Here is a 25,652-nt window from a genome sequence, read left to right on the forward strand (position 1 = left end):
GACCTGAAAATAAAGTGCTGTTTGCATTTTTAGGTTTTCTTTTTGCATCTTGCCCTAAAAGCCTTCTTTGCAGTTCTTCAGCATCCCTCTTTCTGGCCCATTTTCCTCTCACAATGGAGGAAACCAGAGAACAGGGCTAGAAGCTAGAGAAATAACTACCTAAACTCACCTGTTTTTAAGATGGTAACAAGGCAGCTATAAAGGGGCAGGATGCTCAAAATCATCCTTTCTGTTAGAGATCTGATTGGGTTCAGCCACCTCTAAAATATGAATTCTGTCCTTTGCAAACATTATTCTCTGTCAGCCCCTCCAGATGTCCTCTTCTCAACGTCTCTTTCTTTCTGGTTTACTACCATCCTTTAACACTGGCTACAAGAGCCAGAAGTTACATCAGAAAAATTAACTTTCACCCAGCTTTTGTTTGCCCTGTTCCTGTTCAACTGGCATGCCTGGGTACCTGCAGAGAACTCCTCTGCAGGCTGCCCTGCTATAACCCAGCAGGGGAACAGGCACATCCTCACCTGGAATAGTGTAGCGGTGCTGCATTCATATGGGTAACCGTAGCAGCACAGCATCGATTCATTTCAGCTAAAGCTTGAGTCCCATCCAACACATGCATGTCCTCGAGTTCAATGGCCTTTTAGCCTTACTGAATAAATGTTGCTGTGCAAAGTGGGAGCACTAATCCTCTGTGTGATAAGAGGCATTTCAGAACCGTCCTACCCTGCACATACTGCTGAGTGAATGCGATATTGTATACGAGATCATACCAAGCCTCAGAAGCTTACCACGAATGTTTACTGTGACTTAATTCCCATTCGTTCCAGTCATGCAATGGATACTTTTTGTCCCTTTCAAAACATTCTTCCTCTTGACTGCATTCCAAGGTAGGTGTGAGGTAACTCACTAAGTCACCATTTAATTTATAATGTTGTCATTCTTTCGGTGAGTCATGACATTGTTATTGGAGGAATGCAACCCACAAGCAGATTCCCCCACCCCTGAGCTTCACTTTGTTTGGTCCCAAAGAAAACTAGGGTTGCCATGCTGCCCAACAGACACTTACAGGCCATCTTTCTACCCAGCACCTTTGCTGATGAACTGAATGACTGGGCTTTAATTTTATTTTTCCCCCTCCCTTCTCTTGCTTCATCTCTCATTTTTCCCTTTATGTAGAATTAACTTCTCTGAGTATTTTTTGTGTATGCTGGTGCTTGGACCTCAAACTTGCAGGGGCATCTTGAAATTGAAGTCTTCCAAAGCTACCTCTGAGCTTTCAACCATTGTTTATGCACTAGTCAGAACAGACAAAACAGCATGAGCACTATCAGTGAGAGCACACTAGAAATTGCTACCTCCTCCTCCTCTCTTCCTCCAGTCAAAAACAACGGTATTTGTAACCAGAGACAGCCTTATGCAACACACAAACATCTCAAATATGGCAAAATGTTTCCAGTTGTTCCATGTGTCGAAGTAATTCCTGGTCCCCCACTTCTGCTATCTTTTGCAATTCTTATTGAAACAATTGCTTATTCCTGTTCTGTCAGAGTCTGGATGGTTCGTGTGAACTGCAGCTGTTTTCTCTATCCTGGAAACCCTTTAACTTAATTTAAAACTAAGAATACAAACTAAAATTAGCCAAAAGAACAACAAGAAAGGAAGACAGGTATTTGTTCTATACATTTCCAACCAGCAGAATTGGGTGAGGTATTGCAAAGCAACAAGTTTCTGGTGTTCAGTGTCTTCTGACTAGCTAAATTCTTCCAAAGGGAAGCTCCTTTCCTTATTTTGAGTATAGCAGGCCCAGGGCAGGGTGGCTGGAAAGCTGCCTGGTAGAAAAAGACCCAGGAATGCTGGTTGACAGCCAGTACCTTGAGTACAGGGTTCAGTTTTGGGTCCCTCACTTTAAGAAGGGCATTTAGCTGCTGGAGTATATCCAAAGAAGGGAAACGTATCTGGTGAAGAGTCTGGAGAACAGGTCTTACATGGAGCATCTGAGAGAACTGAGATTGTTTAATTTGGAGAAGAGGAGGCTGAGGAGAGACCTTGTGAACAGCTTCTTCTCCAAAGTAATAAGTGATAGGACCAGAGGAATGGCTTCAAGTTGCACCAGGGGAGGATATGAGGAAAAACATAATTACTGAAAGAGTAATGAGACATTGGAGCAGGCTGCCCAGGGAAGCAGTAGAGTCACCGTCACTGGTTTATTTGGGCATGGTGGTGCTGGGTTGATGATCTTAGATATCTTTTCCAACCTCAATAATTTTATTACTCCATTCTAAGTACAGGTCATGTCACCAGAGTGCCCTTTTTAAAACAATGCTGGATGGATGTTTCCAGTCTGTCTGGAAGGCCTCAGAGCATCTCTGGATGGTCAGTTCACATTACAGGCTAAGGACCACAGCTAGGTTTTTCAATAATTGACAAGTCATTCTGAAGTCCTTCTTTTGGTCCTCTTTGGTGGGAACCAAGACTTTGACATAAGCATGTATTTAAGCTTGTATTTTGTGGTCGATGTTCTTACCTTGCTGGTTTGAATTTGAAACATCAGCTAAAGAAAAGGAAACTACTCCTGCTATTTATATTTCAAGTCTTTTCTCATACTGGAATGATCCTTTTCTGAATTGAAATCAAGGGCCTGTTAGCACAATGTCTTTCTCCTTATTTTTCATCACACCCCCTGTATTGCTGGGCTTGGGTTGAGCTTTGCTCTAGAAAAGGCCTTCAGGAGAATTAATCAGGATTAGTTAATTCCCAATTTAAGATCGTTTGTTGGAGGTTTGTTTATTTACTTGTTTAGCTGACAGGATTGCTAGAGCTTCTCTTAAGCTAAAACCTGAGCTGGTCTGGAATAAGTGCTGCTGCTTTACACCACAGATGTGATGGCAGTATCACTGTGACATGCTTCAGGCTCATGTGCTAAGCTCCTTGTTTTACTGCTTGTGGTTAACCCTGCTGTTCCACGTGCGGAGCAGTCAGGTCCTCAATCTTTCTGTCACAGACCACATGTCTTTCAAAGTTTGGGCTTCAAATATGCTGCTTAGGATATTGGAAGCAAGATGGCAATGAGTAACTATGGAAAGGCAGGGAAAATAAAATCCTTCTGAGTGTCTGAGTACCGTGGTACCTGGAATTGTTGCACATGAAATGTGTGGAGCAGTGGCTAAGATGTGGAGCTTCTGGCTCTGGGACTGTGAATGTTAGAGGTGTAAGAATATTTACAGCCTGCTCTCACAAGGTGAACAAAATAAATTGCCCACAAATGTCTAAAAGAAACCTGTCTGACTGTTGAAAAGTCTGAAAGTCTCATTTTGCAAGCCATTGTCTGTTATGCAGGAAAGTACTGCTTATGAGATTATCCTGCCAAAAAACTCTCCAAGCAAAATTTTGTATGGGAGAGTCTGTAAAGCAAAGGAAGGAAAATCTTCAGGACTGGGGTTATGCTTTATGACTCGAATAGGTGTCAGTGATGGATTCTCCAGGCTGCCTCATTGATAAGATACTGCAAAGCCAGGACATTTTGTCCAGTAATATCAGCATGATGAGTGAAAACACATCACCAAGCTTGCAGATTCTGAAATGAGAAAATGCCAAAAGAAACACTGATTTTATTTCCTCAGCTGCTGTCATGAGAGATCACAAGCCTGTTGAGCGGTAAAGCAATGCTGCTTTCTGAAACAAGCCACAAATTAAGAATTAAGTGATTAGAGAGAACTTTTTGTTCTCCCTTTCTCCCTTGCTTGTGTGACTAGTTGGCCCTTGGTGCTATATGCTTTGGGGTTTTCTAGTGAGGTGCATTTCCACTGGGTCTGTATTTGTTTCAGAAGGTGTTGAGCACTTCTACCCCTGCCACTAAAGCCATACCTGGGGTTGTGTGAAAGGAGCAGATGGGCCTTGAGGGATTTCCTCTGAAGCTAATATACAAACAGCAGTTGGAGGACTCCAGCTCTTGAAAGTATAGAGAACCTTAAATAGATGGTCTGGGATAACTGGGAGGGAAAGAGACATCTGTTGAGTTGTTGAAAAGACATATGCTCCTAGCACTTCCTTTGTCATGCATTTTGGAAACCTTTCTTTCTGAGTGTGTTGCTAATATTTAATTTAGAACCAGATTTGGATTGTTGACAAAATTACAACTTGTAAATGGACACTTTCCCCCCCTTTCTTCCCAGTCTAATCTGAACAGCACTAACTCTCCCATTACTTCCTCCTGCTGTTCTTAGTGTGTGCACTCTGGGTCATACTGGAGAAAAGAGAGACTTCATTCTGACTATGGTCTTTATTTGAGAGGACAAGGGTGGCAGGAGGGCGAGGAGGTGATGGCTTACCAGTTGGTACCACCTCAGTCCTCCTGTCACCCTCCAGGCTAGTGATCACATTTGTATCAGCTGGAAAACGTGACTTTATTTGTGTGTGTTTGTGCATGAGCACTTAATGACATTTCAAGGCATCCGACAAAAGCCTAATTCCTTGGATTGGTTTCGTCAAGTAATGAAATGACTTGACACAAGTGTAATTGAAAGCAGATGTGGAAATATGGAATTTTAGCAGTCATTCTGCCCTCTCTCCCTCCCCCTTCCCCCCCCCCCCCCCAACCTCCCCATCTCTAGGTTCATGCCAGAAATATTTTCATTTTTGTTCCCTGCTTCCTCTCCACTGAACAAAGCCTGGGGAGGATGAGTTCTGAGGCAGGGAACCAAAGGGTATTCATTTCACATTTTCATGTCTCCTTGTCAAATTTCCACCTTTTCTGAGTTTATTTTCCATTTTGAAGGAGATGTGTGCATACCTCCCCTCCTCTCCCCTGATTCTGAGCTCATCCTCTAGATGAACTCTGTTATATAATCATTCCTGTCCACGATGGCTGTTTACTGCTGTTGCTTGAGTCTGAAATTGTAGGTTATGCGCTGGGCTGGGCTCAGTGAGCAGCCTACGGTGTGTTTTAGCCTTCCCCACTTGGCTGGCTTGAGTAAGTGTTGGATAGAAGACATCATAAAGGTGCAGAAAAGAAACTGAAGAGTTTGCACAAATGCAAACAACTATGGGCAAAAGGTGGAAGGGTTCTTTCCCAGAGCTTTACAATATAGAACACTTATTCTTGGTGGTTGCTTCTTAGCCTGAAAGGAATGAAGCGATGATAGCAATTGTATTATTGGCCACTTAAATGGCAGTGATGAATTTGTCAGTGAACAGTTCTCCCCAACATGTCAGACTGGAAAAGTTAAGGGCTCAGAGCCACAACAATGGCAGTTTGAAATCAGCACTGATTTTCTGGAATCTTCAGCCATGCCAGCCTCAAGATATCATTGCTCACACTGATTTGGAAAGAAATAAAAATGATTACTGCTTTGATGTAATCCTGTGTGCTTCAGGAGACTCAGGTACTCAGCTCCCTTTTCAGTGGGACTCAAGAATAATATCCTGTCAAAATCCCAACCTAGAGCTTTTGCTGAGGTCTTTTAGTTTCAGGATGTTTGTGTCTGTCTTCCCTGTGACTTTTTCATAGGGGGGAGAAAAAACAAACCCAAACCAGACAACTCAGAGGGATGAAAGCCTTTATGTTGTTTATGATGCCATAAGTCACATCCAAATAGGTGGTTAGTTAATAGAACAAGGGAGAGAGATGCATTGGTACCACTACCAGCACAGAAGCTGCAGTGTGCAAGGTGGTGCTGTCCAGAATTATCCTTACATAGAATCCAAAGTCAGCCCTACATGAGCCTCCAATCCAGTAGAAATAGGGGTTCATGCTTTCAGCTGCCTGTGAGACTGGTGGGCCTGGTCTGGCCTGTGTGTTAGGAGGACTCAAGTCTGGTTTTTGAATTCTGGACTCGAGCTTTACAGCTTCTTCACCTGGGCCATGGTGGGCCTGGTTTCCAAAAGCGCTGAGACCACAGAGCTCCAGCTGCAGGGAGCTGTATCTTCAGTTGTCTCTAGAAATCATAGTCACCATAATGAGCTGCACCGCTAGTACAAAGCCCAGTTTAAAAGCAGCAGTTAGTGTCTAAGACATCTATTCATTACTGGCGAGATCCTGATTGAAATTGTGCAAGGCCAAGTACACAGGCTGAAATGCTTTGCAGTCATCTGAGTGCAGGAAAGCAGCTGAGCATAGAGTTTGCAAAAAAAGAGGTGGGGAGTGGGATGGTCTGCAGAGGAGGGTCAGTGGAACCAGACAAAATAGGAAGTGCCAGGAACAATTAGGAAAGATAGTTCAACAGAGGTGTTATTTCTGCAGAGAAGTGATTAAGAGGTTTAGTGAACACCCGCACCCTGATAGACATACCTACCACTCCCATAAGCATACTTCTATTTCATGCAGGACTGCAGCATGGCAGGGAAAACTTGTATTAAACTAAACACAGTGAAAGCATTCTTCTGCTCCATCTTTTGCTCTCCTGTCAGTTTCGGGGCTTCTCCAGGCTGCTAGCCAGCCCAACATAAGAGTGTTGAGAAGGTATCAGGCTTTCTTCACATTGGGCTGATGTTGTGGTGGGTTTATTGAGCTTACCCAGGGTAGTTCTCTCCTCCTTGCAATGCACCGTAGAGCCAGAGTGATCAATTGGTGCTCTGTAGGCTCCCCAGAGCATTGAAATCAGGAGAGTGGTTAGTGAGAGCAATGTGGTGCTCAGTTTAGTATATTCAGTTCAAGAAAAGAGATCTTCTGCTGAACATTCTGAATATATTAGTAAAGCACCCTGCTATATATAAAAATTATATATAAATCACACACACACATATATATATATATAATGGCTAATTTTAGAAAATCAGTAAGAATAACTGCTTAGAAGGTAGAAATACATTTTTCTGAACTATTGATTTTATTGCTCACTATTCAAGTAAGCTTCACAGTGTCAGTACCAGTAATGGTAAAGAACCAGAGCTTATCCTTCTTCAGGATACTGTAACAGGATGTGTACATACTTCTAAAGCTAAGTTATGCTTACCTGTATAACCACAGCACCTCTTGGGATGCTAGCCTAGAGAGACAAAAGTTTAAATCCCCTGTCCCTGATTCATCTGCCAAGCATGTCAGTAAAACCATCTACGGGTTGTGAAACTGCTGATTGCATGGTTCAGCTTGCACATGCGATTGAGTCATCTGTGCACACACTTATCAGATTTGTGTGGACAAAACAGAAGCTTGCACAGTGTTTATGGAAGGCTCATCTGAGCATTTTCTCTTTTGCCATGATTGAAATGTCAGGGTTGTTGGTCAGCTTTTCACCCGTGCACACTGTTCCAGGGTCTGAAAGCACAGACAGTCAGTGGGGGTGTACAGGCATCAGCTCTGTCGGGCTGCTTGTTTGCATCTCTCAAATGTGAAAATCAAGTGTGTGGCTTTGCTGGGCTAATTCAGCATCCCTGCCTAAACTTGTGATGACATGCTGAATGCTGTCTCCTGCTGGGAGGTAAAGCACTATTGGCCAAACAAATCCTTGCTTTGTCTTTGCTGAAGGTGATGAGCTAATGGCTGAGTAGAAATTTGTCCTGCTGTTGAAATAGCTCTTCAAAGTCAAAACTGTCCTGACTGAGACCCAAGACTGAATGTGTCGTAGCAGGAGCGACAGTGGAGAAAAAATGCATTGAACTTAAGTACTAGGTGAGCCTTCATATCATGCACACTTTTTTCTTCCTTTTTCACCCTTTTTTTCTTCTTCTTTTAATAACATGAAAGTATAATTGTGCCCCAAAGCTATTAACACTGGCCCTTGCTTCCAATGTTTAGCTATCAAGTCTCTCGAGCTCTAAGTTTGACCTGAAGTTTGAAGGGAGCATTCAGAACTCTTGTCATAGATTCATAGACTGCATTGAGTTGGATGGGATCCTTGGAGGGCATCTTGTTGAACTTGCCTTCAGTGAGCAGGAACATCTTTAATGAGATCAGGTTGCTCAGGGCCCCATCAAGTTTGACCTTGAATGTCTCCAGGGATGGGGCCTCCACCACCTTTCTGGCCAACTTGTTCCAGTATTTCACTACTCTCATTGTGAAGAACTTCTTCCTTATGTCCAACCTAAATCTTCCCTGTTGTAGTTTACAGCCATTGCCTCTCAGTGTATCACTGCAGTCCCTTTTAAGCAGTGTTTATTTGTGTGATTTCCGTGTGTGCCTCCAGGTCTGGAGATTTCCATCACAGAGTTGCTCTTCTCTGCTAATCCTCCCTAGTGGGAGGGACACCTTATGTGTGCTTCTTCCTTCTCCTGTTCTCCAGCCTCAGTTGCACCACAATCACTAATCATGCTTCCATAAAGAGTTATGTACTTGACTACCCATGTCCCACAGCCTCCATCTTCCTGTGAAGGTCTGCATTTGTATCCCTTACCTTCCACTTCCTTTCTTCTGTTATTTGGGGAAGTAAGACATTTGCTGGGGGACAGCATAATAAGCTCTTCTGGAAATGGGATGGAAAGACATGAGGGAGTGATACTGTTATTTCAGAAAGCATTAATGAATGTTGTCAGCCAAAGCTTTGACCTAAGAGGGTGTGGTGGAAGCACAAAGCAGATGATGAAGGCTCTTTGTGTTCCTCATTATTGTTGTGCTAGTTTTCCTTGGCTGTAAGCATCTGGAATAGTCTCTAACATTTTTAATTGAGCAAATGCAACATTCCCAAGCTGTCATGTGATGAACAAATAAATGGACCTACAAAGAAATGCTGTGAATTTGAGTGTGTGGGTTCACAAGCTCAGGCAATTATTCACAACTTGAAAAAAAAGAAGTTTACATAAATGGTCAAGATTTTCTGAGAGTGACTAATTGTTTTGGATGTCTTGTTCTTTGGATGATCTGTGAGAAAATACCTTAAAAGAGCTTTACTTCAGCTTATGGGTTCCCATAACCTTCTGAAAACCGAGGGTCTTTGCAGATATTTCATAGTGGACAGCAGGAAGACCCAGAGGTTATCAAAATCAGGTCTCATCAGAAAGTGTTAGCCATAAGGTTGTGCACAGGGGCATTGCTTTCTGGTTTATATCTGCCTGTGAATCTTCCTCACATGTTTGTATACAGACACTACAAATAAATGTTAACAGTACATTTTACAAGTTATGTTGTAGGTGGAAGCACTTTGCTAGGAGCAGACACAGTTGTAATGGTCTGAAAGACTGGGAAGAGAGGCCTAGGAGGAGTTCATCTGTTAGGTCTTGAATGTGGAGCTGTTTACTAACCACACACAAAGTATTTTAAGAGGGAATGGGGCATTATTGCAGTGTTCTGCAGCACTGCTGGTGTCTGAAGCATGGGAAAAATGTCTTAATAAACTGGAAAAGCTGAGTAGTGGCAAGCCATAGTAGCCCTTCTTAGGGTTCCTATAGAATGAATATTGCCTGAGGTAGGCAGGAATTTGGTGGACACAGCCACAAACTGGTCACTTGCAGCACCCTGGGACAAAGCTGGAGAGAAGCAGCTGAAAGGTCACACAATCCATCCAGCTAAACAGTCCTGGTGGGTGGCAGTCTGCAATAATTCCTGAGCTATTAATTAGGAAGATGCTTCTTCCAGGTTCCGGCCGAAGTCATAAGACATGCCAAGGCAAGGAGCCAAAAGATCAAAAGGACACTAAATATTTTTTTAAAGCCATTCTGTGGTGAGAGGGAGGAGAGAGCTGTCCGGGGCTGGTTCATACAGGACATGCTGACAAGGCTTGGCTTTGCTCAGGGATGTGAACCAGCACAGTCTGTCTGGCCCTGCTCTCCTTGGTTTTCACGTAAAGACAACTGTGGGTGCTTTTATCTTAGCTCTATCTTTTGTCATGACTTCTCTTGTGAAGCTTTTGTGCTATAGCCTCTTTTACTCCTGGTGTCAGGGATGCTGAGTATCTTGGTTTGAAAAGGCTGTGTAATTACCTGTGCTGACCATTTGCAAGCCCTTGAGAAGGAATATTGAAAGTGTTGATTCCAGACAGGTTTCCTAGTTAAGCATAAATAAGCCCAGCATGCTGTAGCTGGAGATTCACCTTTAATAGTCTGTGAGGTACTGGATTAACCCGGTAAGACAAAGCAGTGATGCCTAGTGCTAAGGAATGGGTGAGAGGATGTACATTGTCCAAATCCCATGTTTCATAAAACAAGTAGTTCATGAGTAGCAGAACATAGTCTTGTTTCCCACAGACTTTTCTCTAACAGACTCCTCCTTCTGCTCCTCTCATTTCCGTGAGACTCCTGTTTGTATCCTCTGAGGTATGGAAAGGGTATATGCTGTTACCTTTCCCACATTGGCTCCACCTGCCAATTTTCACTCACCCCACACCTACCATTCTGTCAGACTTGGCTGAAAATGAACAGGGAATGTGAAATTTATTGGGGAGCAACTGATATGAGAAAATGACTGGTTGACAGTGTGATATCTTAAATCCCAATATCCAAGGGAACTTGGCTGAGCTAGGTAAGTTTGGGGAACTGAGAGCAGCATGTTAATGATTTTTGTATGAGCAGTCTGGTAGGAAGAACACTAAAACTTCTGAACTTGCTTTGTGTCCCATGAATTCGTTTCCTTTTCTACTTTTTTCAATCCTCCACTGCAGAATGCCAGACAGGACTTGAATATGGAAGTAGGAGTTGGTCATTTTGTACAGTGAGAAATAAAGGCAAAAGTTTGCAACCCAAACAGGAAACATGATGGTAGGTCCCAACTGTATAAAATCTTTCTTCTCCTGCCATTCCTTTTGTGGTTGCACAAGGGAAACCCCCTTTCTAATTGAATGTTTTTCTAGGGTCCAGATTGAGATTCCAGCAGGGACTCTGTTGCAATCTCAAACTTGGAGCAGCTACTGTCCCTCCTTAATAACGTCAGTGGCATTATTTGATAAAAAAGAGCAAATTCTCACAGCTTTGGTGGAGCTCACAAAGTCCTTTAATGTGAAAATTGGTTTTTCTTTAACTGTCTTTTAGTTTTGTTTTAACGTCAACATGTTGGGTTTATTTCAAAAGCCATTGTGGGAAGGAAAGGTTAGAACAATAGATTTGCAGTGTACCACACCTGAAGCTTTTTGTGCCTGTTTCTGATTTTTCAGGCTTTTCTATGCATATTTAAGAATTTCTTTATTTTTTTTTAGAAGTCACTTAAAGATCTCCTTTTCGGTTTGCTCTCACTTTAAGGAGAAAATAGAATCACAGAATTGTAGAATTGCCAGGCCTGGAAGAGACTTCAAGGATCATCTAGTTCCAACCCCCCTGCCATGGCCAGGGACACCTCACACTAGATCAGATTACTCAGAGCCACATCCAGTCTGGCCTTAAAGACCTCCAGGGATGGGGCTTCCACCACCTCCCTGGGCAACCTGTTCTAGTGTCTCACCACCCTCATTGGGAAGATTCTTTAGGCTGTCAGGTAGTGACAGGACTAGGGGGAATGAAGTGAAACTAGAAGTGGGTAGATTCAGATTGGATTTTTTTTTTTAATTAAAAAAAAATTAAAAACATCCAATCTGAATCTGCAAACTTTCAGGTTCACTTAATTCCCCCTAGTCCTGTCACTACCTGACAGCCTGAAAAATCCCTCACCAGCTTTCCTGTAGGCCCCCTTCAGATACTGGAAGGCCACAGTAAGGTCTCCTTGAAGTCTTCTCTTCTCCAGACTGATCAGCCCAATCTCTCTCAGTCTGTCTCCATAGCAGAGGTGCTCCAGCCTTCTGATCATCCTCATGGTCCTTCTCTGGACACAGTCAAACATGTCCAGATCTTTCTTGTAATAGAGGTTCCAGAGCTGTACACAGTACCCCAGGTGGGGTCTCACCAGAGTGGAGTAGAGGGGGAGAATCACCTCCTTCTACCTTCTGGCCACACTTCTTTTGATGCTGCCCAGGACATGGTTGGTTTTCTGGGCTGCAAGTGCACACTGCTGGCTCATGTTCACCTTCCCATCCACCAGCACCCCCAAGTCCTTCTCCCCAGGGCTGTTCTCAAGCCAGTCACTGCCCAGCCTATACCGGTGCTAGAGGAAAAGACAAACCTGCCAATTAGTTCATGGCATTTCTGCTGGTGAAAGTGCACTTAGGGAACATCTGGAGGAAACTAGAGTTTTTACACTTTTTGAAACCAACTGAAGGTCTTGGGAATGGGTGTCTTTTGTAAGTCTGATTCAGATAAGTGACACATGAGCTTATAAATGATTCTGGGATTTGGAAAATACCATCAGTCTATTCCTAAGGCATTTATTTGATCATTTATTTTATTTGATAAAACTGTCTATGATAATATTGGCTCTTTTTAAAAAAAAATTGGATTCAACTTCTATTTGGACTCTAAAATACCATCAGTCAATTCCTATGACACTTAATTGATCAAAGATTCATAGAATGAACCAAACCATCTAGGATCGTGTTGGCATTTAAAAAGATTTTTGTTGGAGTAAACTTTTATGTGGATTCAAAGGACTGAGAAGAGTCTCCTACAGTAACCAAACATGTTCAAGATTCTCACTGAGTTTATTAGAACTGTGTATGTAAGTGAAGCTGATATGCATCTAATGCAGCATGTGTAGAACACCAGAAGTGAAAGGTCTCAATACCAAGCCATTTGTTCATTTCAGCAATTGACAGATGTGAGACGAATCCTCTTCACATGATGTCCCATTTTAATCATTGGTTTACCCCTAGACTCAATCAGCAATGTCCTAAAATTCCTAAACTTGCCAATTTAATGTAGTTCTTTTCTCCACATCATTAAAACCACTTTTTTTTTTGTGTTTCATCCAGACATTACTTTGTGCTTTATAATTTTAAGCAACAAGTCTAAGTTCTGCTCCAGTGATTTCCTTCTGGCTATGGGTGCTTAGCTGATGATTAATTTCTAAATGAAATATTATGTTCTCCTATCGTTGAAGTGTTTATAAAAGTAAAATCAGTCAAAATCCAAGACAGGTGTACGCCCTTTACTGAGCTAAGGGAAACCATGTTCTTCATTTTCCATTCTCCATGCAAATGCTGCCTTGTAAGATGGCTGAGTGTGAGAAAGTTACAGCATCGCTCTGCAGAACGATAACATTTGGCATGATGCAGGGATTCTGGAGTTCCTGAGATAGCAAAGAGGAGCAGCCCTTCCTTTTCCACTGCTCCTGCTCCTGAGGGCTGTGCATTCATTATACATTTAAAAAAACCCATTTTCCTCCCGCAGCAAGAACAAATTGCAGAGTGTCTCCCAAAGCTTAAAGGACAACACTCAAACAGTGACAGGGAAAAGCAAACACGTTTGGAGTCATTCTGCTTCACAGGTGTGGACTCAAGCACAAGTTGCCTGTAAGTTTGCAGGCGTGCATACGGTAGCTTGTTATAGAGCTTAAACTTGAGCCTCATTGACAGCTATAAGACTAAAAAATATGTTGGGGCAGAATGTAAATCCGTGCAAATATTGGAGATAGAGCAATGGAAAAGGAGAAACCTTCCTGCAGCAGCAGCCAAGAGGAAATGCATATTCTGAACTAAAAGGTTAACCTTGAGGATAAGTTCTTTACTTCATGGTGCTGTCACCCTGAGGCATTGTCACAAATGAATGCCAGCCTGTAACCGTGGTGATAGAGACTACATGGCCTCTGGAGACAGCAGATATAGGTTACAGAATGACTAAAGGGTCTGCCCAAGATGGGTGGATAGTGATGACAACCCAGTGCAAATCACACACTTAGCACATGCTTGTGACCTAAGGCATAACACAACCTGGAGAACATGGCAATTCCTGGAAATTTGTATTCCTGTGCCCTAGGGCAGATTGCAAGCATCCAATCTTCTTTATTTTGCCTTAAATTGCAATGTGTCCAAACCACAGTTGCCTAAACTAGGAGTCTGTGTGGTGCAGGGATTCCCTTGTGACACTGCTTCTTCACCAGCCTAAGACAGTCACAAAGATATTGGATGGGATCGTGGATTACAAAGTCAGATCTCTGCCACTGAGATTCATAATGTATGGCTTGCCATGCTATGGATTCCTTGCCTGCATGGATTTTGGAAGAACAAAATCTCTCCATAGGGGAAAATTTCCACTGCTTACTGCAGCTTTTTCTGTTCTTTGGGTTGTCTTCCTCTGCCTGGCATGGGGGCAGAATTATTCTTAGTGCTAGGGAAAATTAAGCCACATTAGTGTGTGATTTTTACCAGAGTGACCAATGTAGGTGCATCCGAGCCCAGATTTTGGTATGCCATCAGCCCATTGTTCTACCAAAGCAATACCAGCTACCTAGAGGCAGAGCCCCCAGTGCAAACTGGGCTGCCCTTTTCCACTGCAGTGTAAGGAAAGCCAGTGCAAGAAAAAGGCCAGATCACAGGGCCACCTCTCCCACTTATTTTTTGCTGTGTTTTGCCCTGCACTCTCCAAGATACAAAAAGGGGAAGAAAACCTGAATATGTAAGGGGGAAAAAAATGGTTTCCTTGGCACCACCTCTGTCTTTTCCTCTGAACTGTAGTTTCTCATATGCCTTCATATCCAATATCTGCTTGCTGGATCTGATTGTGGATACACACTGGATTGTGATCTCTCTGTACGTAAATTAATCTTTTTACCAGTCTGGCTTTGCCGTCAGCTTCTTACCTTGGTGGCCTTTGAGACTTTATTGTGCTTTCTGTTGATGAAAGAGAGAAAGTTTTGCATTAGGGATGATAACCTCCAGATCCAGGGGGAGGGATGGAGTATGTTTGAAGAGGCCGTTTCAAACTCTTTGGGAAGAGGACCAGAAGAGCAAGAGAACCAGAGCCTCCTCTATCCCAGAGTGTAGCAGCAGCGAGCATTCTGTGTGTTTTGAAGAGCAGATAAGAAGAGTGCAGCGTTCCCATTACATCCCTCTTGCTTCTGGCAAATTTTAGGAATGAGCTGAAGAATGTTCCCGAACCATTGTGTTTAATAGCTAATGACTTTTGGTTAGAGAAATCTGATCCTCCCTTTGGTCAGTAATGTGTACTGAATAATGTCTTCAGATCCCTGCCAGCCATGTTTTCCATGAATCTTTGAAGGTCTGTGGAAATCTGTCAGGCTCGTTTTTCAGTTTCTTGTTATTCAGATCAGCAGAGCCGCTCCAGCTGAGGCCATCTAAGGATCTGACCTTTGGATTCGTGTCTGCACTGGTGTGCCTGCTGCGCTAGCATCTTGCCACTGTCTGCTCTGCAGGCAGCTGAGCTGCACGATGAGCCGCGTCGCCGGTAGCCAGCCCGTCTGACTGGCCAAATTCAAAGAGGTGGGACGGGAAGGCTGTTTCTTCTTTCTGCGTGGCCTCTGGGATTGAAAAGGCTTTTCATGAGTTGTTAGGTGTGTCTACATGTGTCTGTGTATTTGAGGAATAATTTTCCAAATTTTTACAGTCTCATAAACACGCTGGGCTTCATCTTTTAAAAGCATGGCCCTGCTGCATGATAGGAAAAAAGAGCTTTTGTTCGAAAGAGTTTTCTCAGCCCTAAACCATGCGTTTAGCTACTGAACTTGCCCACATTTTGTTACTGTTTTCCCTCCAAGTATACAATACAGTGTCAGATTAGACATTCTACAGTGTATTACAAGTCTTCCTTTTAGTTTCACATAAACACAGCTGATAAATATTGTCAATCAGAGCTGCTATTTTTTAACTGCATATGGTGAAGTTGTGGTCACGAGCCATGTAAAGCCCAGGCAGCTTTTGGAGCTGCCTTTGCTGACACTAAAGATTTTGTGATTTTCTTTTTCATTTCTTTGAACTATAAATAGAAGAAATGTACTGCAATGCTTTATTCCCCATGACAGAGTATACAACAGTCCATATGCCTGAGTTTTGGCTCGGTATCGGCCAGATAGATGTTTGTAGTTTTTTTTCATGTGCTATTGATGATTCAAGGGTTAGATAAATTTACTGTAGTGGGAGGTATTGGCAGAAGTAGTACTTGTATAAACATGATCCTTTCAGTTATAAAATAAAAACTACCACTAAATCACTTCATTCCCAGTTGCACACATCCAGAAGTTTTTTCTCATTCCCTGGGATAAGGTTTGCTGAGACCCTTCTGGTCATGAGTTGCTTTCAGAGGATGATTTTAAACTGGAGATAATTCTGTTGTATTCTGCTAGGAAATCAGTTGGCAAAACAAGTTCAGCACAGTGCATTTTCATCCTGGTTCTCGGTGTCAAGGAGTGTTACAGAGATATATTTTAGGGATACTTCATACATTAAGGTGGTAAATAAGCCACTTGCTAGTAGCTGGTATGTTGTGTATGGCTGTGTGCATCCATGTAGAGCTGATAAACCAATATGTGCTGGTTGGCTGTTACTGACACTAAGACTGCTGATTGATTCTCAGGTGCAGTGCACCTGAGAACCTGGAAACTTTATGCAGTGCAATAGGAAAACCTTAGTTTTGGTCTTTTTGAGTTGTTCACTTTTCATCTGGTTACTCATTGATTTCATAGAATGGCTTGAGTTGGAAAGACACTTCCCACTAAATCAGGTTGCTCAAAGCTTCATCTAAGCTGGCCTTGAACACATCCAGGGATGAGGCATCTGTAACGTCTCTGGTCAGCCCAGGTTTGGAAACGACCTTCTCTGAGTTGTGCGTAAGTGCATTGCTGTAGCATCCCATCCCAGTATAGAAATAGTGTTTTATGCAGCATTTCTAAGTGGCTCTCAAATTCAGATCCAACTTAAACATGAAATGAGGATAATTGTGTCTTTTGCTACCTGAGACTGACTTTGTAAGTCACATGCTGGTTTTGCTGACACAGTGACTGCTTCATTTGTAGCTTCTTTGATGTCATACTATGAAGGCCCACGTGGTAAGGATTCCCCAGAAAAATGTTTAGTTGGCCATTTTACATCAGTTTTAAGTTAGTGCTGGCTGACAGAAGTAATAGATCTGGGACTCCAGAACATAGGATTTGGGTTATTTTGGTGTGTTCACGGTATGGAAAGACCAAAGTTTTCGTGTGGTTGGTTTGTTTGCTTTCTCTGCATTTTGGAAACAAGTAAGTTAAGGCACAAAACATTTCAGACTATTGGATTTGATTTTATTCTATGCTATTGAATTTTATTTACTTTTGGTGATCAGCAGCAATAAGACAAGGAACAACAGGTGCAAATTGGAACATAGAAGGTTTCACCTCAACATGCAGGGAAATGTCTTTATAGTGAGGGTGACAGAGCACCGGAACAGGCTGCCCAGATTGGTTGTGGAGTCTTCTTCTCTGGTGACTTTCAAAACCCTCCTGGATGCATTCCTGTGCAAACTACCCTAGGTGATCCTGCCTTGGTAGGGAGGTTGCACTTGATGATCTCTGGAGGGCCCTTCCAACCTCTAAAGTTCTGTGATTTTATTTCCTTTTATTTTCTCCAAATTTTGCTGCACAAAGTATCAGGGGAGCTGAGTAGTTGGAGCTTTGACAAAACTCAGACAATGCTTATTACCTTAAAAGCAGCCTGTACTTTACTTGAGCTCCTAAACACAGAGGCAGAAGCAAAACGTTAAGAGCTATTTAGAAATACATACACCTAAATGTTAGTTTGTATTATTCTGTGTCTCTGTGAAGAAGTGGCAGTCAGTGCTTGTGCACACATACCCACGTGTGTGTGTATCCATACCTGCACCCATCCATGGACAGACACACACGTACAGTATCTGAAATGGAACACAAAGACACGTACAAAATATGAGAAAAGAGCAATGCTCTGATGGAATTCAGGCTACTTTTTATGGTTTCCTGCTGGGAAAGCAATACCATTAGTGGTGTCCTGGGAAAATAGTTGCTGCTTTCTTCAAAGAGTCTTTATCAAACATCAAAATGATTCAAGAGATCTGGAGGTCCAACGAGTCACAGGACACATCAGAAAATGCCAGTGCTGAGGTTATGGTGCTTTTGGACTCTGGCTGCTGTCATTGAGAGCAGCGATCCCAAAGCGTCAGCAAGAATTACTTGGCGTTTCGTGGTACAGGCTGTTCTGTTCCTGTCAGCTAGGTGATTATATTTGGGGGAAAATTTGAGTTGAAAGGCATTACTTTATTGGATTGACTTCAAGAAATATTATACAGTTATGCACACAAGCTTTCTCTGTGTGACTCAGGAGTGTGGTTTTTCTAACTATGAAATGTGGCGTTATCTGTAGCCCAGAAAGGTTTTGTTTGACAGCTCTGGTAATCCCTTATGAACATCACCAGATTACAATTCTGATTTTGCTCTGGATTTTTTTTTTTTTCTCCCACATCTGGCCACACATTCAAAGATGCTGTATATCTGTATACACAGGCAAACTGGCTTTAGTGCCCTGGCTCATGAAAGACAACTTCAGGAAGAAACTGTAAGCAAAGATTATTTGGAGAAGCAGTGGATGGCACTGTTGGATTGTAATTATAAGGCAACAAAGCATGCAAATGGTAAATTACAATGTATTTTTGACAAGTAGATAAGATGCATTATACACTGCTCACAAGGTCTGAACTGGAGGTAAGTCTCAGTGGAACGTGGCATTCGAATGGGTGTTGTTGCTCAATATTATATTATAAAAATCATTGGAGCCCAATGAAAAAAGGCCATGTGAGGTTGGGGTGCAGCACTTTATGGGGTCTCCCTCATCCCAGAACTGCTGCTTGTAAGGGACATTATATTTGCATCAAGGGGACCAGCTGCTAAGAGGGAAGAAGGGCTGGTGGCAGCACAGAGCCATGCTGGGATGCTGGAGCAGCATTGCTGCTCCAGCTTTTTCAGGCAGTTTGTGTTTGCTGTTGGGAGCTGAGAGGGTCCTGGAGAGCACCAGCAGCCTGCAGGCATTTCATGTGAATATGAGGCACCTGTTCCAGTGTGGTCCTAAGGCCCCTGCACACCTTGAATCATGCTCATCTTGAGCCGGGCCAAGAAAAGCATGCATTTGGACAGAACCTTGGGCTGATCATATGTACAGAGGGGAATGCAGCTCTGCTTTAATGTTCTCTCCTTAGGATACTTCTTAATCTTGGCTTTCCTTGTGAACCTGTGTGAGGGACATTTGTTACACTGGGAACTTGGCTTCTCCTCTGTGTTCTAAACATTTATTTCCTTTTTCACCCTGCTGCTTCCATGGATAGATTTGCAGAGTTGCAGATTACAAGGAACAAATAATTTGAAGTGCCTGTTCCACTGCAGCCATCAAAATAATGACTACTTTTTATTAGTGACCACAACCAAATTAAAACCCAACAACAGAAACAGCAGGTGAACTTGTGTTAAAGCACAGCTTGGTAACAAAGCTCTGATTCTTTCTTTGCAGCCAGGCAGATGTTACAGGGTTTTTTTCCCCAGGTCTTTCCCAGTAACAAGGTCTTCCATCACAGCTTGTGCCCACTTGTGCTTCTGTATGGTCTCTTCTGTCAATCTCAGCTTCATCCTGTGTGCCTTACTGGCACTGAGAATGTCCACTCCACCTGCTTTGCAACTGCCAGAGGCTGCAGTAGGGTGCACACAGTCTAGGGGGCCAGGGAGATATACCAAAAGGTGTTTCCTCTCTTCTTTTGAGGAGTACTAGGCCACAGCAAAGCAGGCTTTGCATGTTTGAAGATGACCAAGGACGTTGATGTGCGGTGGAAGCTGTTTAATCTGCAGCTTGTAGAGTTCAAACATGAAATGGTTTTCTGTCAGAGTCTGGCTGTCCTGCTGATTGCATTTTAAAAGGAACCATAGAATGATTTGAATTGGAAGGGATCTTTAAAGGTCATCCAGTCCAACCCCTCTGAAGTGAACAGGGACATCTTCAACTAGATCAGGTTTCTCAGAGCCCCATTTAGCCTGGTTTAGAATGTTTCCAAGGATGGAGGTGCTTCCATCAGTGCTCTGGACAGCCAGTGTTTCACCACCCTGATGATAAAAAATTTCTTCCTTATCTCCTCTCTTTTATTTTAAAGCCATCACCCCTTGTTTTGTCTCAGGAAACCTCTTTAAAAACTCTGTTTCCATCTTTCCTATAGACTCCCTTAAAATACTAAAAGGCCACAATAAGGTCTCCTGGTATCCTTCTCTTGTCGAGGCTGGAAACCCCAACTCTCAGCCTTTCTTCATAGGAGAGATGTGGCAGCCCTCAGAGAGGTGAAGCTACCTCCTGAAGCCACCTGAGAAAATGAAAGGAATTAAAGGAGCTTAAAAATAAAAGAAAGCATGGTAGTCTGGAGGAAAATACCTGCTGAACCAGCTCTGATGGGAAGCAGCTTCTTTCAGCTATCAGCTCAAGGAAGGGCAGAAAGCCAGAGGTCAGGAAGAGGTGAAGAGAGGTGAGGAGGAGGGAGAGAGAGGAGAGCAGAGGCTGAGATGATGGGGTAGAGGGTTGTGAGAGCATGGACAGTGCCCTCACTGTGGCCACAGCACATTGCCCTGGCTATGCAAAACGGGAACCTGTTCTGTACGTGGCATGGAGGAAGGGGGGGAGAATAAAAGCAGATGTCAGATGGGAGAGGGGGGAGGAGGAGGTTTATTAGAGATACAAAATACTGTTTGTTTTTTAAAATAAAAAATAGTAGGAAGTGTGATGAAGGAAGCTGAGTGTAGGTGGGGAGGAGTGCAGAAGGAAGGGGAAAGGAAAGGAAGGGGGGAGGAGAGATCTGAGGAGAGGTGAAGGGGACATCGGGGCAGTGCTCTCTCCTTTAACTCGGTATACCATTTGAAACAGCTATATATAGTTAAGAAATGCTAACATATGGCACTCATATAGCATATGGCACTCAAAATAGTTAAGAAATACGCTTGTCTTGCAGCCAAATGCTGCCTTCAGTTGCATGGGTGTAAGTGAGGATAGGATTTATTTCATACAAGAATGTTTCTCAGATTGCTCTGACTGTTAAAATAAAATGATGGGAGGGAGCTCCCCTTCTATTTTATCTTGAACCCTCTTTCCTCTGTGTGCAGAAACCAAATCCCCAGGGCAGAGCAGGATATGTGTACCAAAAAGATTCCCCTCACCCTCCCAATCTCTGTCTGAGCTCATAAAGGCTCTTGCTGAGGTTTCACAGAAGTCAGTGGAGAGACTTAGTCATTTCAACAGCCGTTTAGTAGGCTCACAATATCCACAAAGTTGGGACTATTTTATAGGTGTTTTTTTTTAATTGAACTTTGTTAAAGTACTTTTTTCCCTTTGGAGATTAAAGAGTGCACACAATGCCATGCTGCCAAATAAGATCTTACCTTGGGAAATGTACTGATCTGTGAATTAAGCAAGAGTTGAAACTCCTGACTTCTGTTTCTCGTTCTGTCCCTGCCTGGCCTTAGTAATCATTTGCATCTGCAGAGCAGTTCTTAAACTTCCTGTTGTTTGCTTGTATTTGAAGCTGGAGGTGCCATTTGAAATGGGAGACAGAGTACCAAGGATGTTACATACATGTGTGCAAGGGAGTAGTCCCTGTTCCCCAGGAATTTATAACATAAATGGGCAAGAGACAACAGGGGCTGGAAGGAGTGATTATCATCCCAGGGGAAAGGCTGATTTTTACTGCATGGAGCAACCACTTCAGTGCTTTCTTACCTAAATAAATTCTTCTGTTGGAATCAGAATAATATTTAGAAAAACAAACAAACAAGAAACCCCAAAACAACCAAACCCTCCCTCCCCGAAAAGAAAAAACAACAAAAATCCACCAACCCACAAACAACCCTCTCAAAGAAAAAAAAACAACCAACCAACCAAAAAACCCTCCCTCAAGCCCCCAAACCAAATATTGAATCTTTTGTACCAATAAATGAGAAAATATTTTTTTATTCTGTCCCAGGGATGGGTTTGCTTTTCCTGCTGTTGTTATCTAGTGATGGGACCCTGTGAGTCCTCAGCTGCTGCTCTCCTGGTCAGAATGTGAATTCCAGCTCCACATGTGAAGTCTGCTGATCCTGTGTCCTGAGCTGTGCAGTTTTGGGCCACACTGGCTTCAGTCAAGCTGATTAACTTCTCTTTTCTCACTTAGGCATGGCAATGGACATCTTTTATCTGATTGTCAGTCCTGACAGCTGCTGTTTTACAGGGGTTAGTTGAGGCTATCCTTCAGAAGGTGCTCATTACATAAGGGGTTAGTTGAGGCTATCTTTTGAAACATGCTCATTACTTCCATCCCTCAATAAAAGGAATATTTTATGTGGGCTTAAAGGTGAAGGAGAAATGTAAATGTGAATTAGAGACATCATAGTCAGTCGTGCCAATTTCATGCTTGGCACAGATAATGAATTCATGTACTAATAATTGCAGAGGAATAGCAATGATATGTGGTAGATTAAGTTGCAGGAGGGAAACCCACTTTGCTCAGTCTGAATTTCTGTAGGACTCCCCAGATTCATATCTTGAGTGGTATCTTTGCCATTTCTGCCAGAAATAAGGTATATATCCTACTCTTTCAACTAGCCAGTGGAGTTCCTAATGTGCTCTTCAGGGTGCTGTTTAATTTAATTTACAAGTTCAGGTTTAGGTAATGTTTTGCACAGTTGTGTAGCATAAAACCTAGGTACTGGCCTTTCAAGATAGGTGAACACATGAAATACAGTTGCAATAATGGTGGAGGTGTCAGGAAAATAATGTCTCCTTCCTAATGCATCTTCCTGCACAGGAGTATGTATGCCAGGAGGGAAAGTTTTGGGTCTCTTTTTCTAGTTTCACTGTTAGTCTTGCTTGTAAGCCCTCAGAATTGTATTTTTTATTGCCCTGTTATGTTAGATTTAATGCAGCTGTAAACAAAGAGCTGCATGTATTGTACATCCTATCAGTAAACAGCAGTGGTAGCAAGATGAACGAAGAAATGCTGTGGTGAATCCATAACTGAAAACAGGCATAGGTTTTTAATGAACTCCTACAAACCAGGAGGACCATTTGCTTAGTGCAAGCTATCTCTTCCCATTTATAAATCATGGGCAACAACCTGAAAGATGAGCACACAGTGTACTGTCTCCCCCAGTCCTGCCTTATCTTGTGAGAGTTCTGAGTTCTACTGAAGTTTGCTGTCTTTTCAGAGCACATGAGCTTCTTGGCTCACTGGGATGGCAGTGTCTCATACCACCCAATTAGAGTTCTCTCACCATCACTGCTTATCGTTCCACTCCTGAACTTTTGCTGCTTCCTCCGCCTGCACATCTTTCATTACCTTTGTAGTTCTCGTGGAGATTTCCAGAGAGTGAGCCTACACACCACGAGATGACCCAAAAAGCCATGCCACATGAAGTGCTTAGTGATGTGTATGTTAGTCATCTGACTAACTAGAAGTTACACTTATGCCAGTTGTTTGCAGATACCCTAGGATGGTCTTTTGCTTACTCTAATTTCTCCTCTAGAACTCTTAGTCACTGCTTAGTCAGACCACCCCCAAGGGAAAAGCTCTCCCCCAGACTTCTCATCCCCTTTATTTTTTTATTATTTTTTTTCAATGCACCCTCCAGAGTAAGCAGATTTCGTGAATGCACCTTGCAGCTTGCATTAGTCAGAGTGCTCTGATAAATCACATCATCTTCCCTGCTCTCCCTAGCCTTGCAGCAGCTGGGAAGGGTTTCAGCATCTATTTCCAGTGGCAGCTTCTAGACGGTGGAAATGAGCATTGTTAAATTCTCCTGATATGGAAACAGAAATCAATCTATTTTGTTTATGGAGAGCCCTTAAGGAAAGCAGATGAAAATTAATCTGTGATTAACAACTGATTGCTGCTCTTTGCCACTGAAAACATACCTTCAAAGCAACTATTGCAATAATATTAACACTGCAAACCATGTAGCTCATCAGGCTCTTTTTCCTGGATCCACAGTCCAGTCCTTCTGCTGAAGATGACCTTTGCTTTGCTCTGTTCTTAGAGCTCAGGCTTTGTGGCAGCCGGTGCCCTGCTTGCCTCTTGCTGCAGCACCACTGCACGCTGATGGATCTGCCACCAGGTCCCTGCTGCTTTCTCCTGTGGCTGTCGTGTGGACACCACCCCTGCTTCTCTCCTGTTACAGTCCTTCTCCAAGTCTGTTATATCAATTGCACTGAAGAAACAGGGAATAAATGTGCATCCCCTCCAGACCCTTAAACTTACATTCACAGGGACTTTTTTTTTTTCTTTTGAGAAGAGGAAAGAATCTGAATAGCCTCTCCCATGAATATCCCACAGTCTTTAGGTACCTTTTCAATTCATCCATGTTATGTCTATTCCTTTCCAATGTTTTCCTGATCGCACGATGAGATCCTTCCAGTGGAGACAACTGGTTTATATTCCCTTATGAGCGAAGTGGAAACTTGTTAATGAAAATGTCATCACAGCAAATGCTTTTAATTCTCTTGTAACCACAGGCTGCAGTATGTATAACATTCACTTGCCAGCCCCCTGTATGCCTGTCCATTGCAGCTACTGCTTGCTCTGAGGCATCTGTGTGAGTGTCTCTCTGCAGATGCTAACTTTCAGCTTATCAAGGAAATGTACTCATTTAATTGGCTACATTTTGACCTAAAAGAAACTTTTGCCAAGTGGTACCCAGACGGTACTCAGCACTCCTGATGCTTGTGTGTATCTCCTTGGATTTTCACAGGTGTTATAACAAATAAACCACCCCAAGCAGTAGTGCACTCTGTCCGCATACTCTATTCAAATTATGGAAGTATTTGAATATGTTCCTGCCCTTAAGCATTTGGGTTCACTAGAATACCTACAGATAGCTGTATGGCTCAACTCTGGGCCTGAAACCCTGTTCACCAAAATGTACAAGCATGTGCTTCATGAGGAAGCTGTGATTAACTCAGTGTCCATGCCACAAGACATGGATTGACATGTAAAATATAGACAGCAAAGCCATCACAAGGGTAGAATAAATGCATAGTTCTATAGCCTGCATGGATGCAATACTGTGGTGGGTTTAGCAACTTCCCCCCCCCGCCCCCCCCAAATAAAATTTACCAGACCAACTCAGATGGCTTGGAATTAAGATGAAGCTGTATTTTACAGCAAAGCTAAATTTACAAGCATATGTGCACAATTTATTTCCATGGATTTACATTTATACACCATTTAGGAGTAATACAGAAGTCCAGTCTTCCCTGCCAGACAAAGAAAGCCCAGAAGGGGTCAACACCTACCACCTTCTCTCTCCTTGGATAGAAAACCAGCAAGGCTTATGTGTTAACAGTAAAAGGGTTAGCACATGGTGTGCAGAAGTCAGAGAGGAGTGAAGGAACGGAGAACAAAGCTAATGCCCAAAAGCCAAGAGAACAGATTGTTTATAGGGGTTTTATACCAGTTAGCAAGTCCAATGAATGGGATAGACTTTATCATGATTTTCTTTCACATCCAATGATGTAATTTATTAAGATTCAGCACTAAGTTTTCAGGAAAGTCCTGATTTCTCTTGCTAGAATTTTCCACTGAGGCTTAAACTGCCACAAATGCCTACCTGGTTTTGGGTCTGTGCTTCCTTATTTGTGTGTGTAACCACTTAGGTACTCTTAATGCAGAAACCTGCCAGCAGTAAGACAATGTTTTGACAGACCTAAGAACAGAAAGACACTAGAAAGGTTTGAGATGTTTTTGTTTATCAAACCCCAAACAGAGCTCCAAGGTGGGAGTAGAAATACTATGCCAATGTTTTTGGGCTCAGTAGATTGATGGAGGTGCAGCTACCAGATTTGCACCTCATCATTTAAGTACTCTGCTGTTCCAGTCTTTTTCCCAAGGCATGTACCCTGTATTTACCATCAGATTAACCTCCCCAGCCTCCTAGTATGATATGCTGGCTGTTTTCTGGCAAACACAGTTTG

The 25,652-nt window shown here is 42.8% G+C and overlaps 1 long non-coding RNA gene across 1 annotated transcript in view; it reads left to right on the forward strand.

The window, feature by feature from the left end:
• Positions 1-25,652, forward strand: part of LOC135189368 (uncharacterized) — a 73,149-nt gene that overhangs the window by 26,417 nt on the left and 21,080 nt on the right. The gene's annotated exons all lie outside the window — the stretch shown is intronic.

Source organism: Pogoniulus pusillus, chromosome 32, assembly GCF_015220805.1.
Source record: "Pogoniulus pusillus isolate bPogPus1 chromosome 32, bPogPus1.pri, whole genome shotgun sequence".
Lineage (NCBI taxonomy): Eukaryota > Metazoa > Chordata > Aves > Piciformes > Lybiidae > Pogoniulus > Pogoniulus pusillus.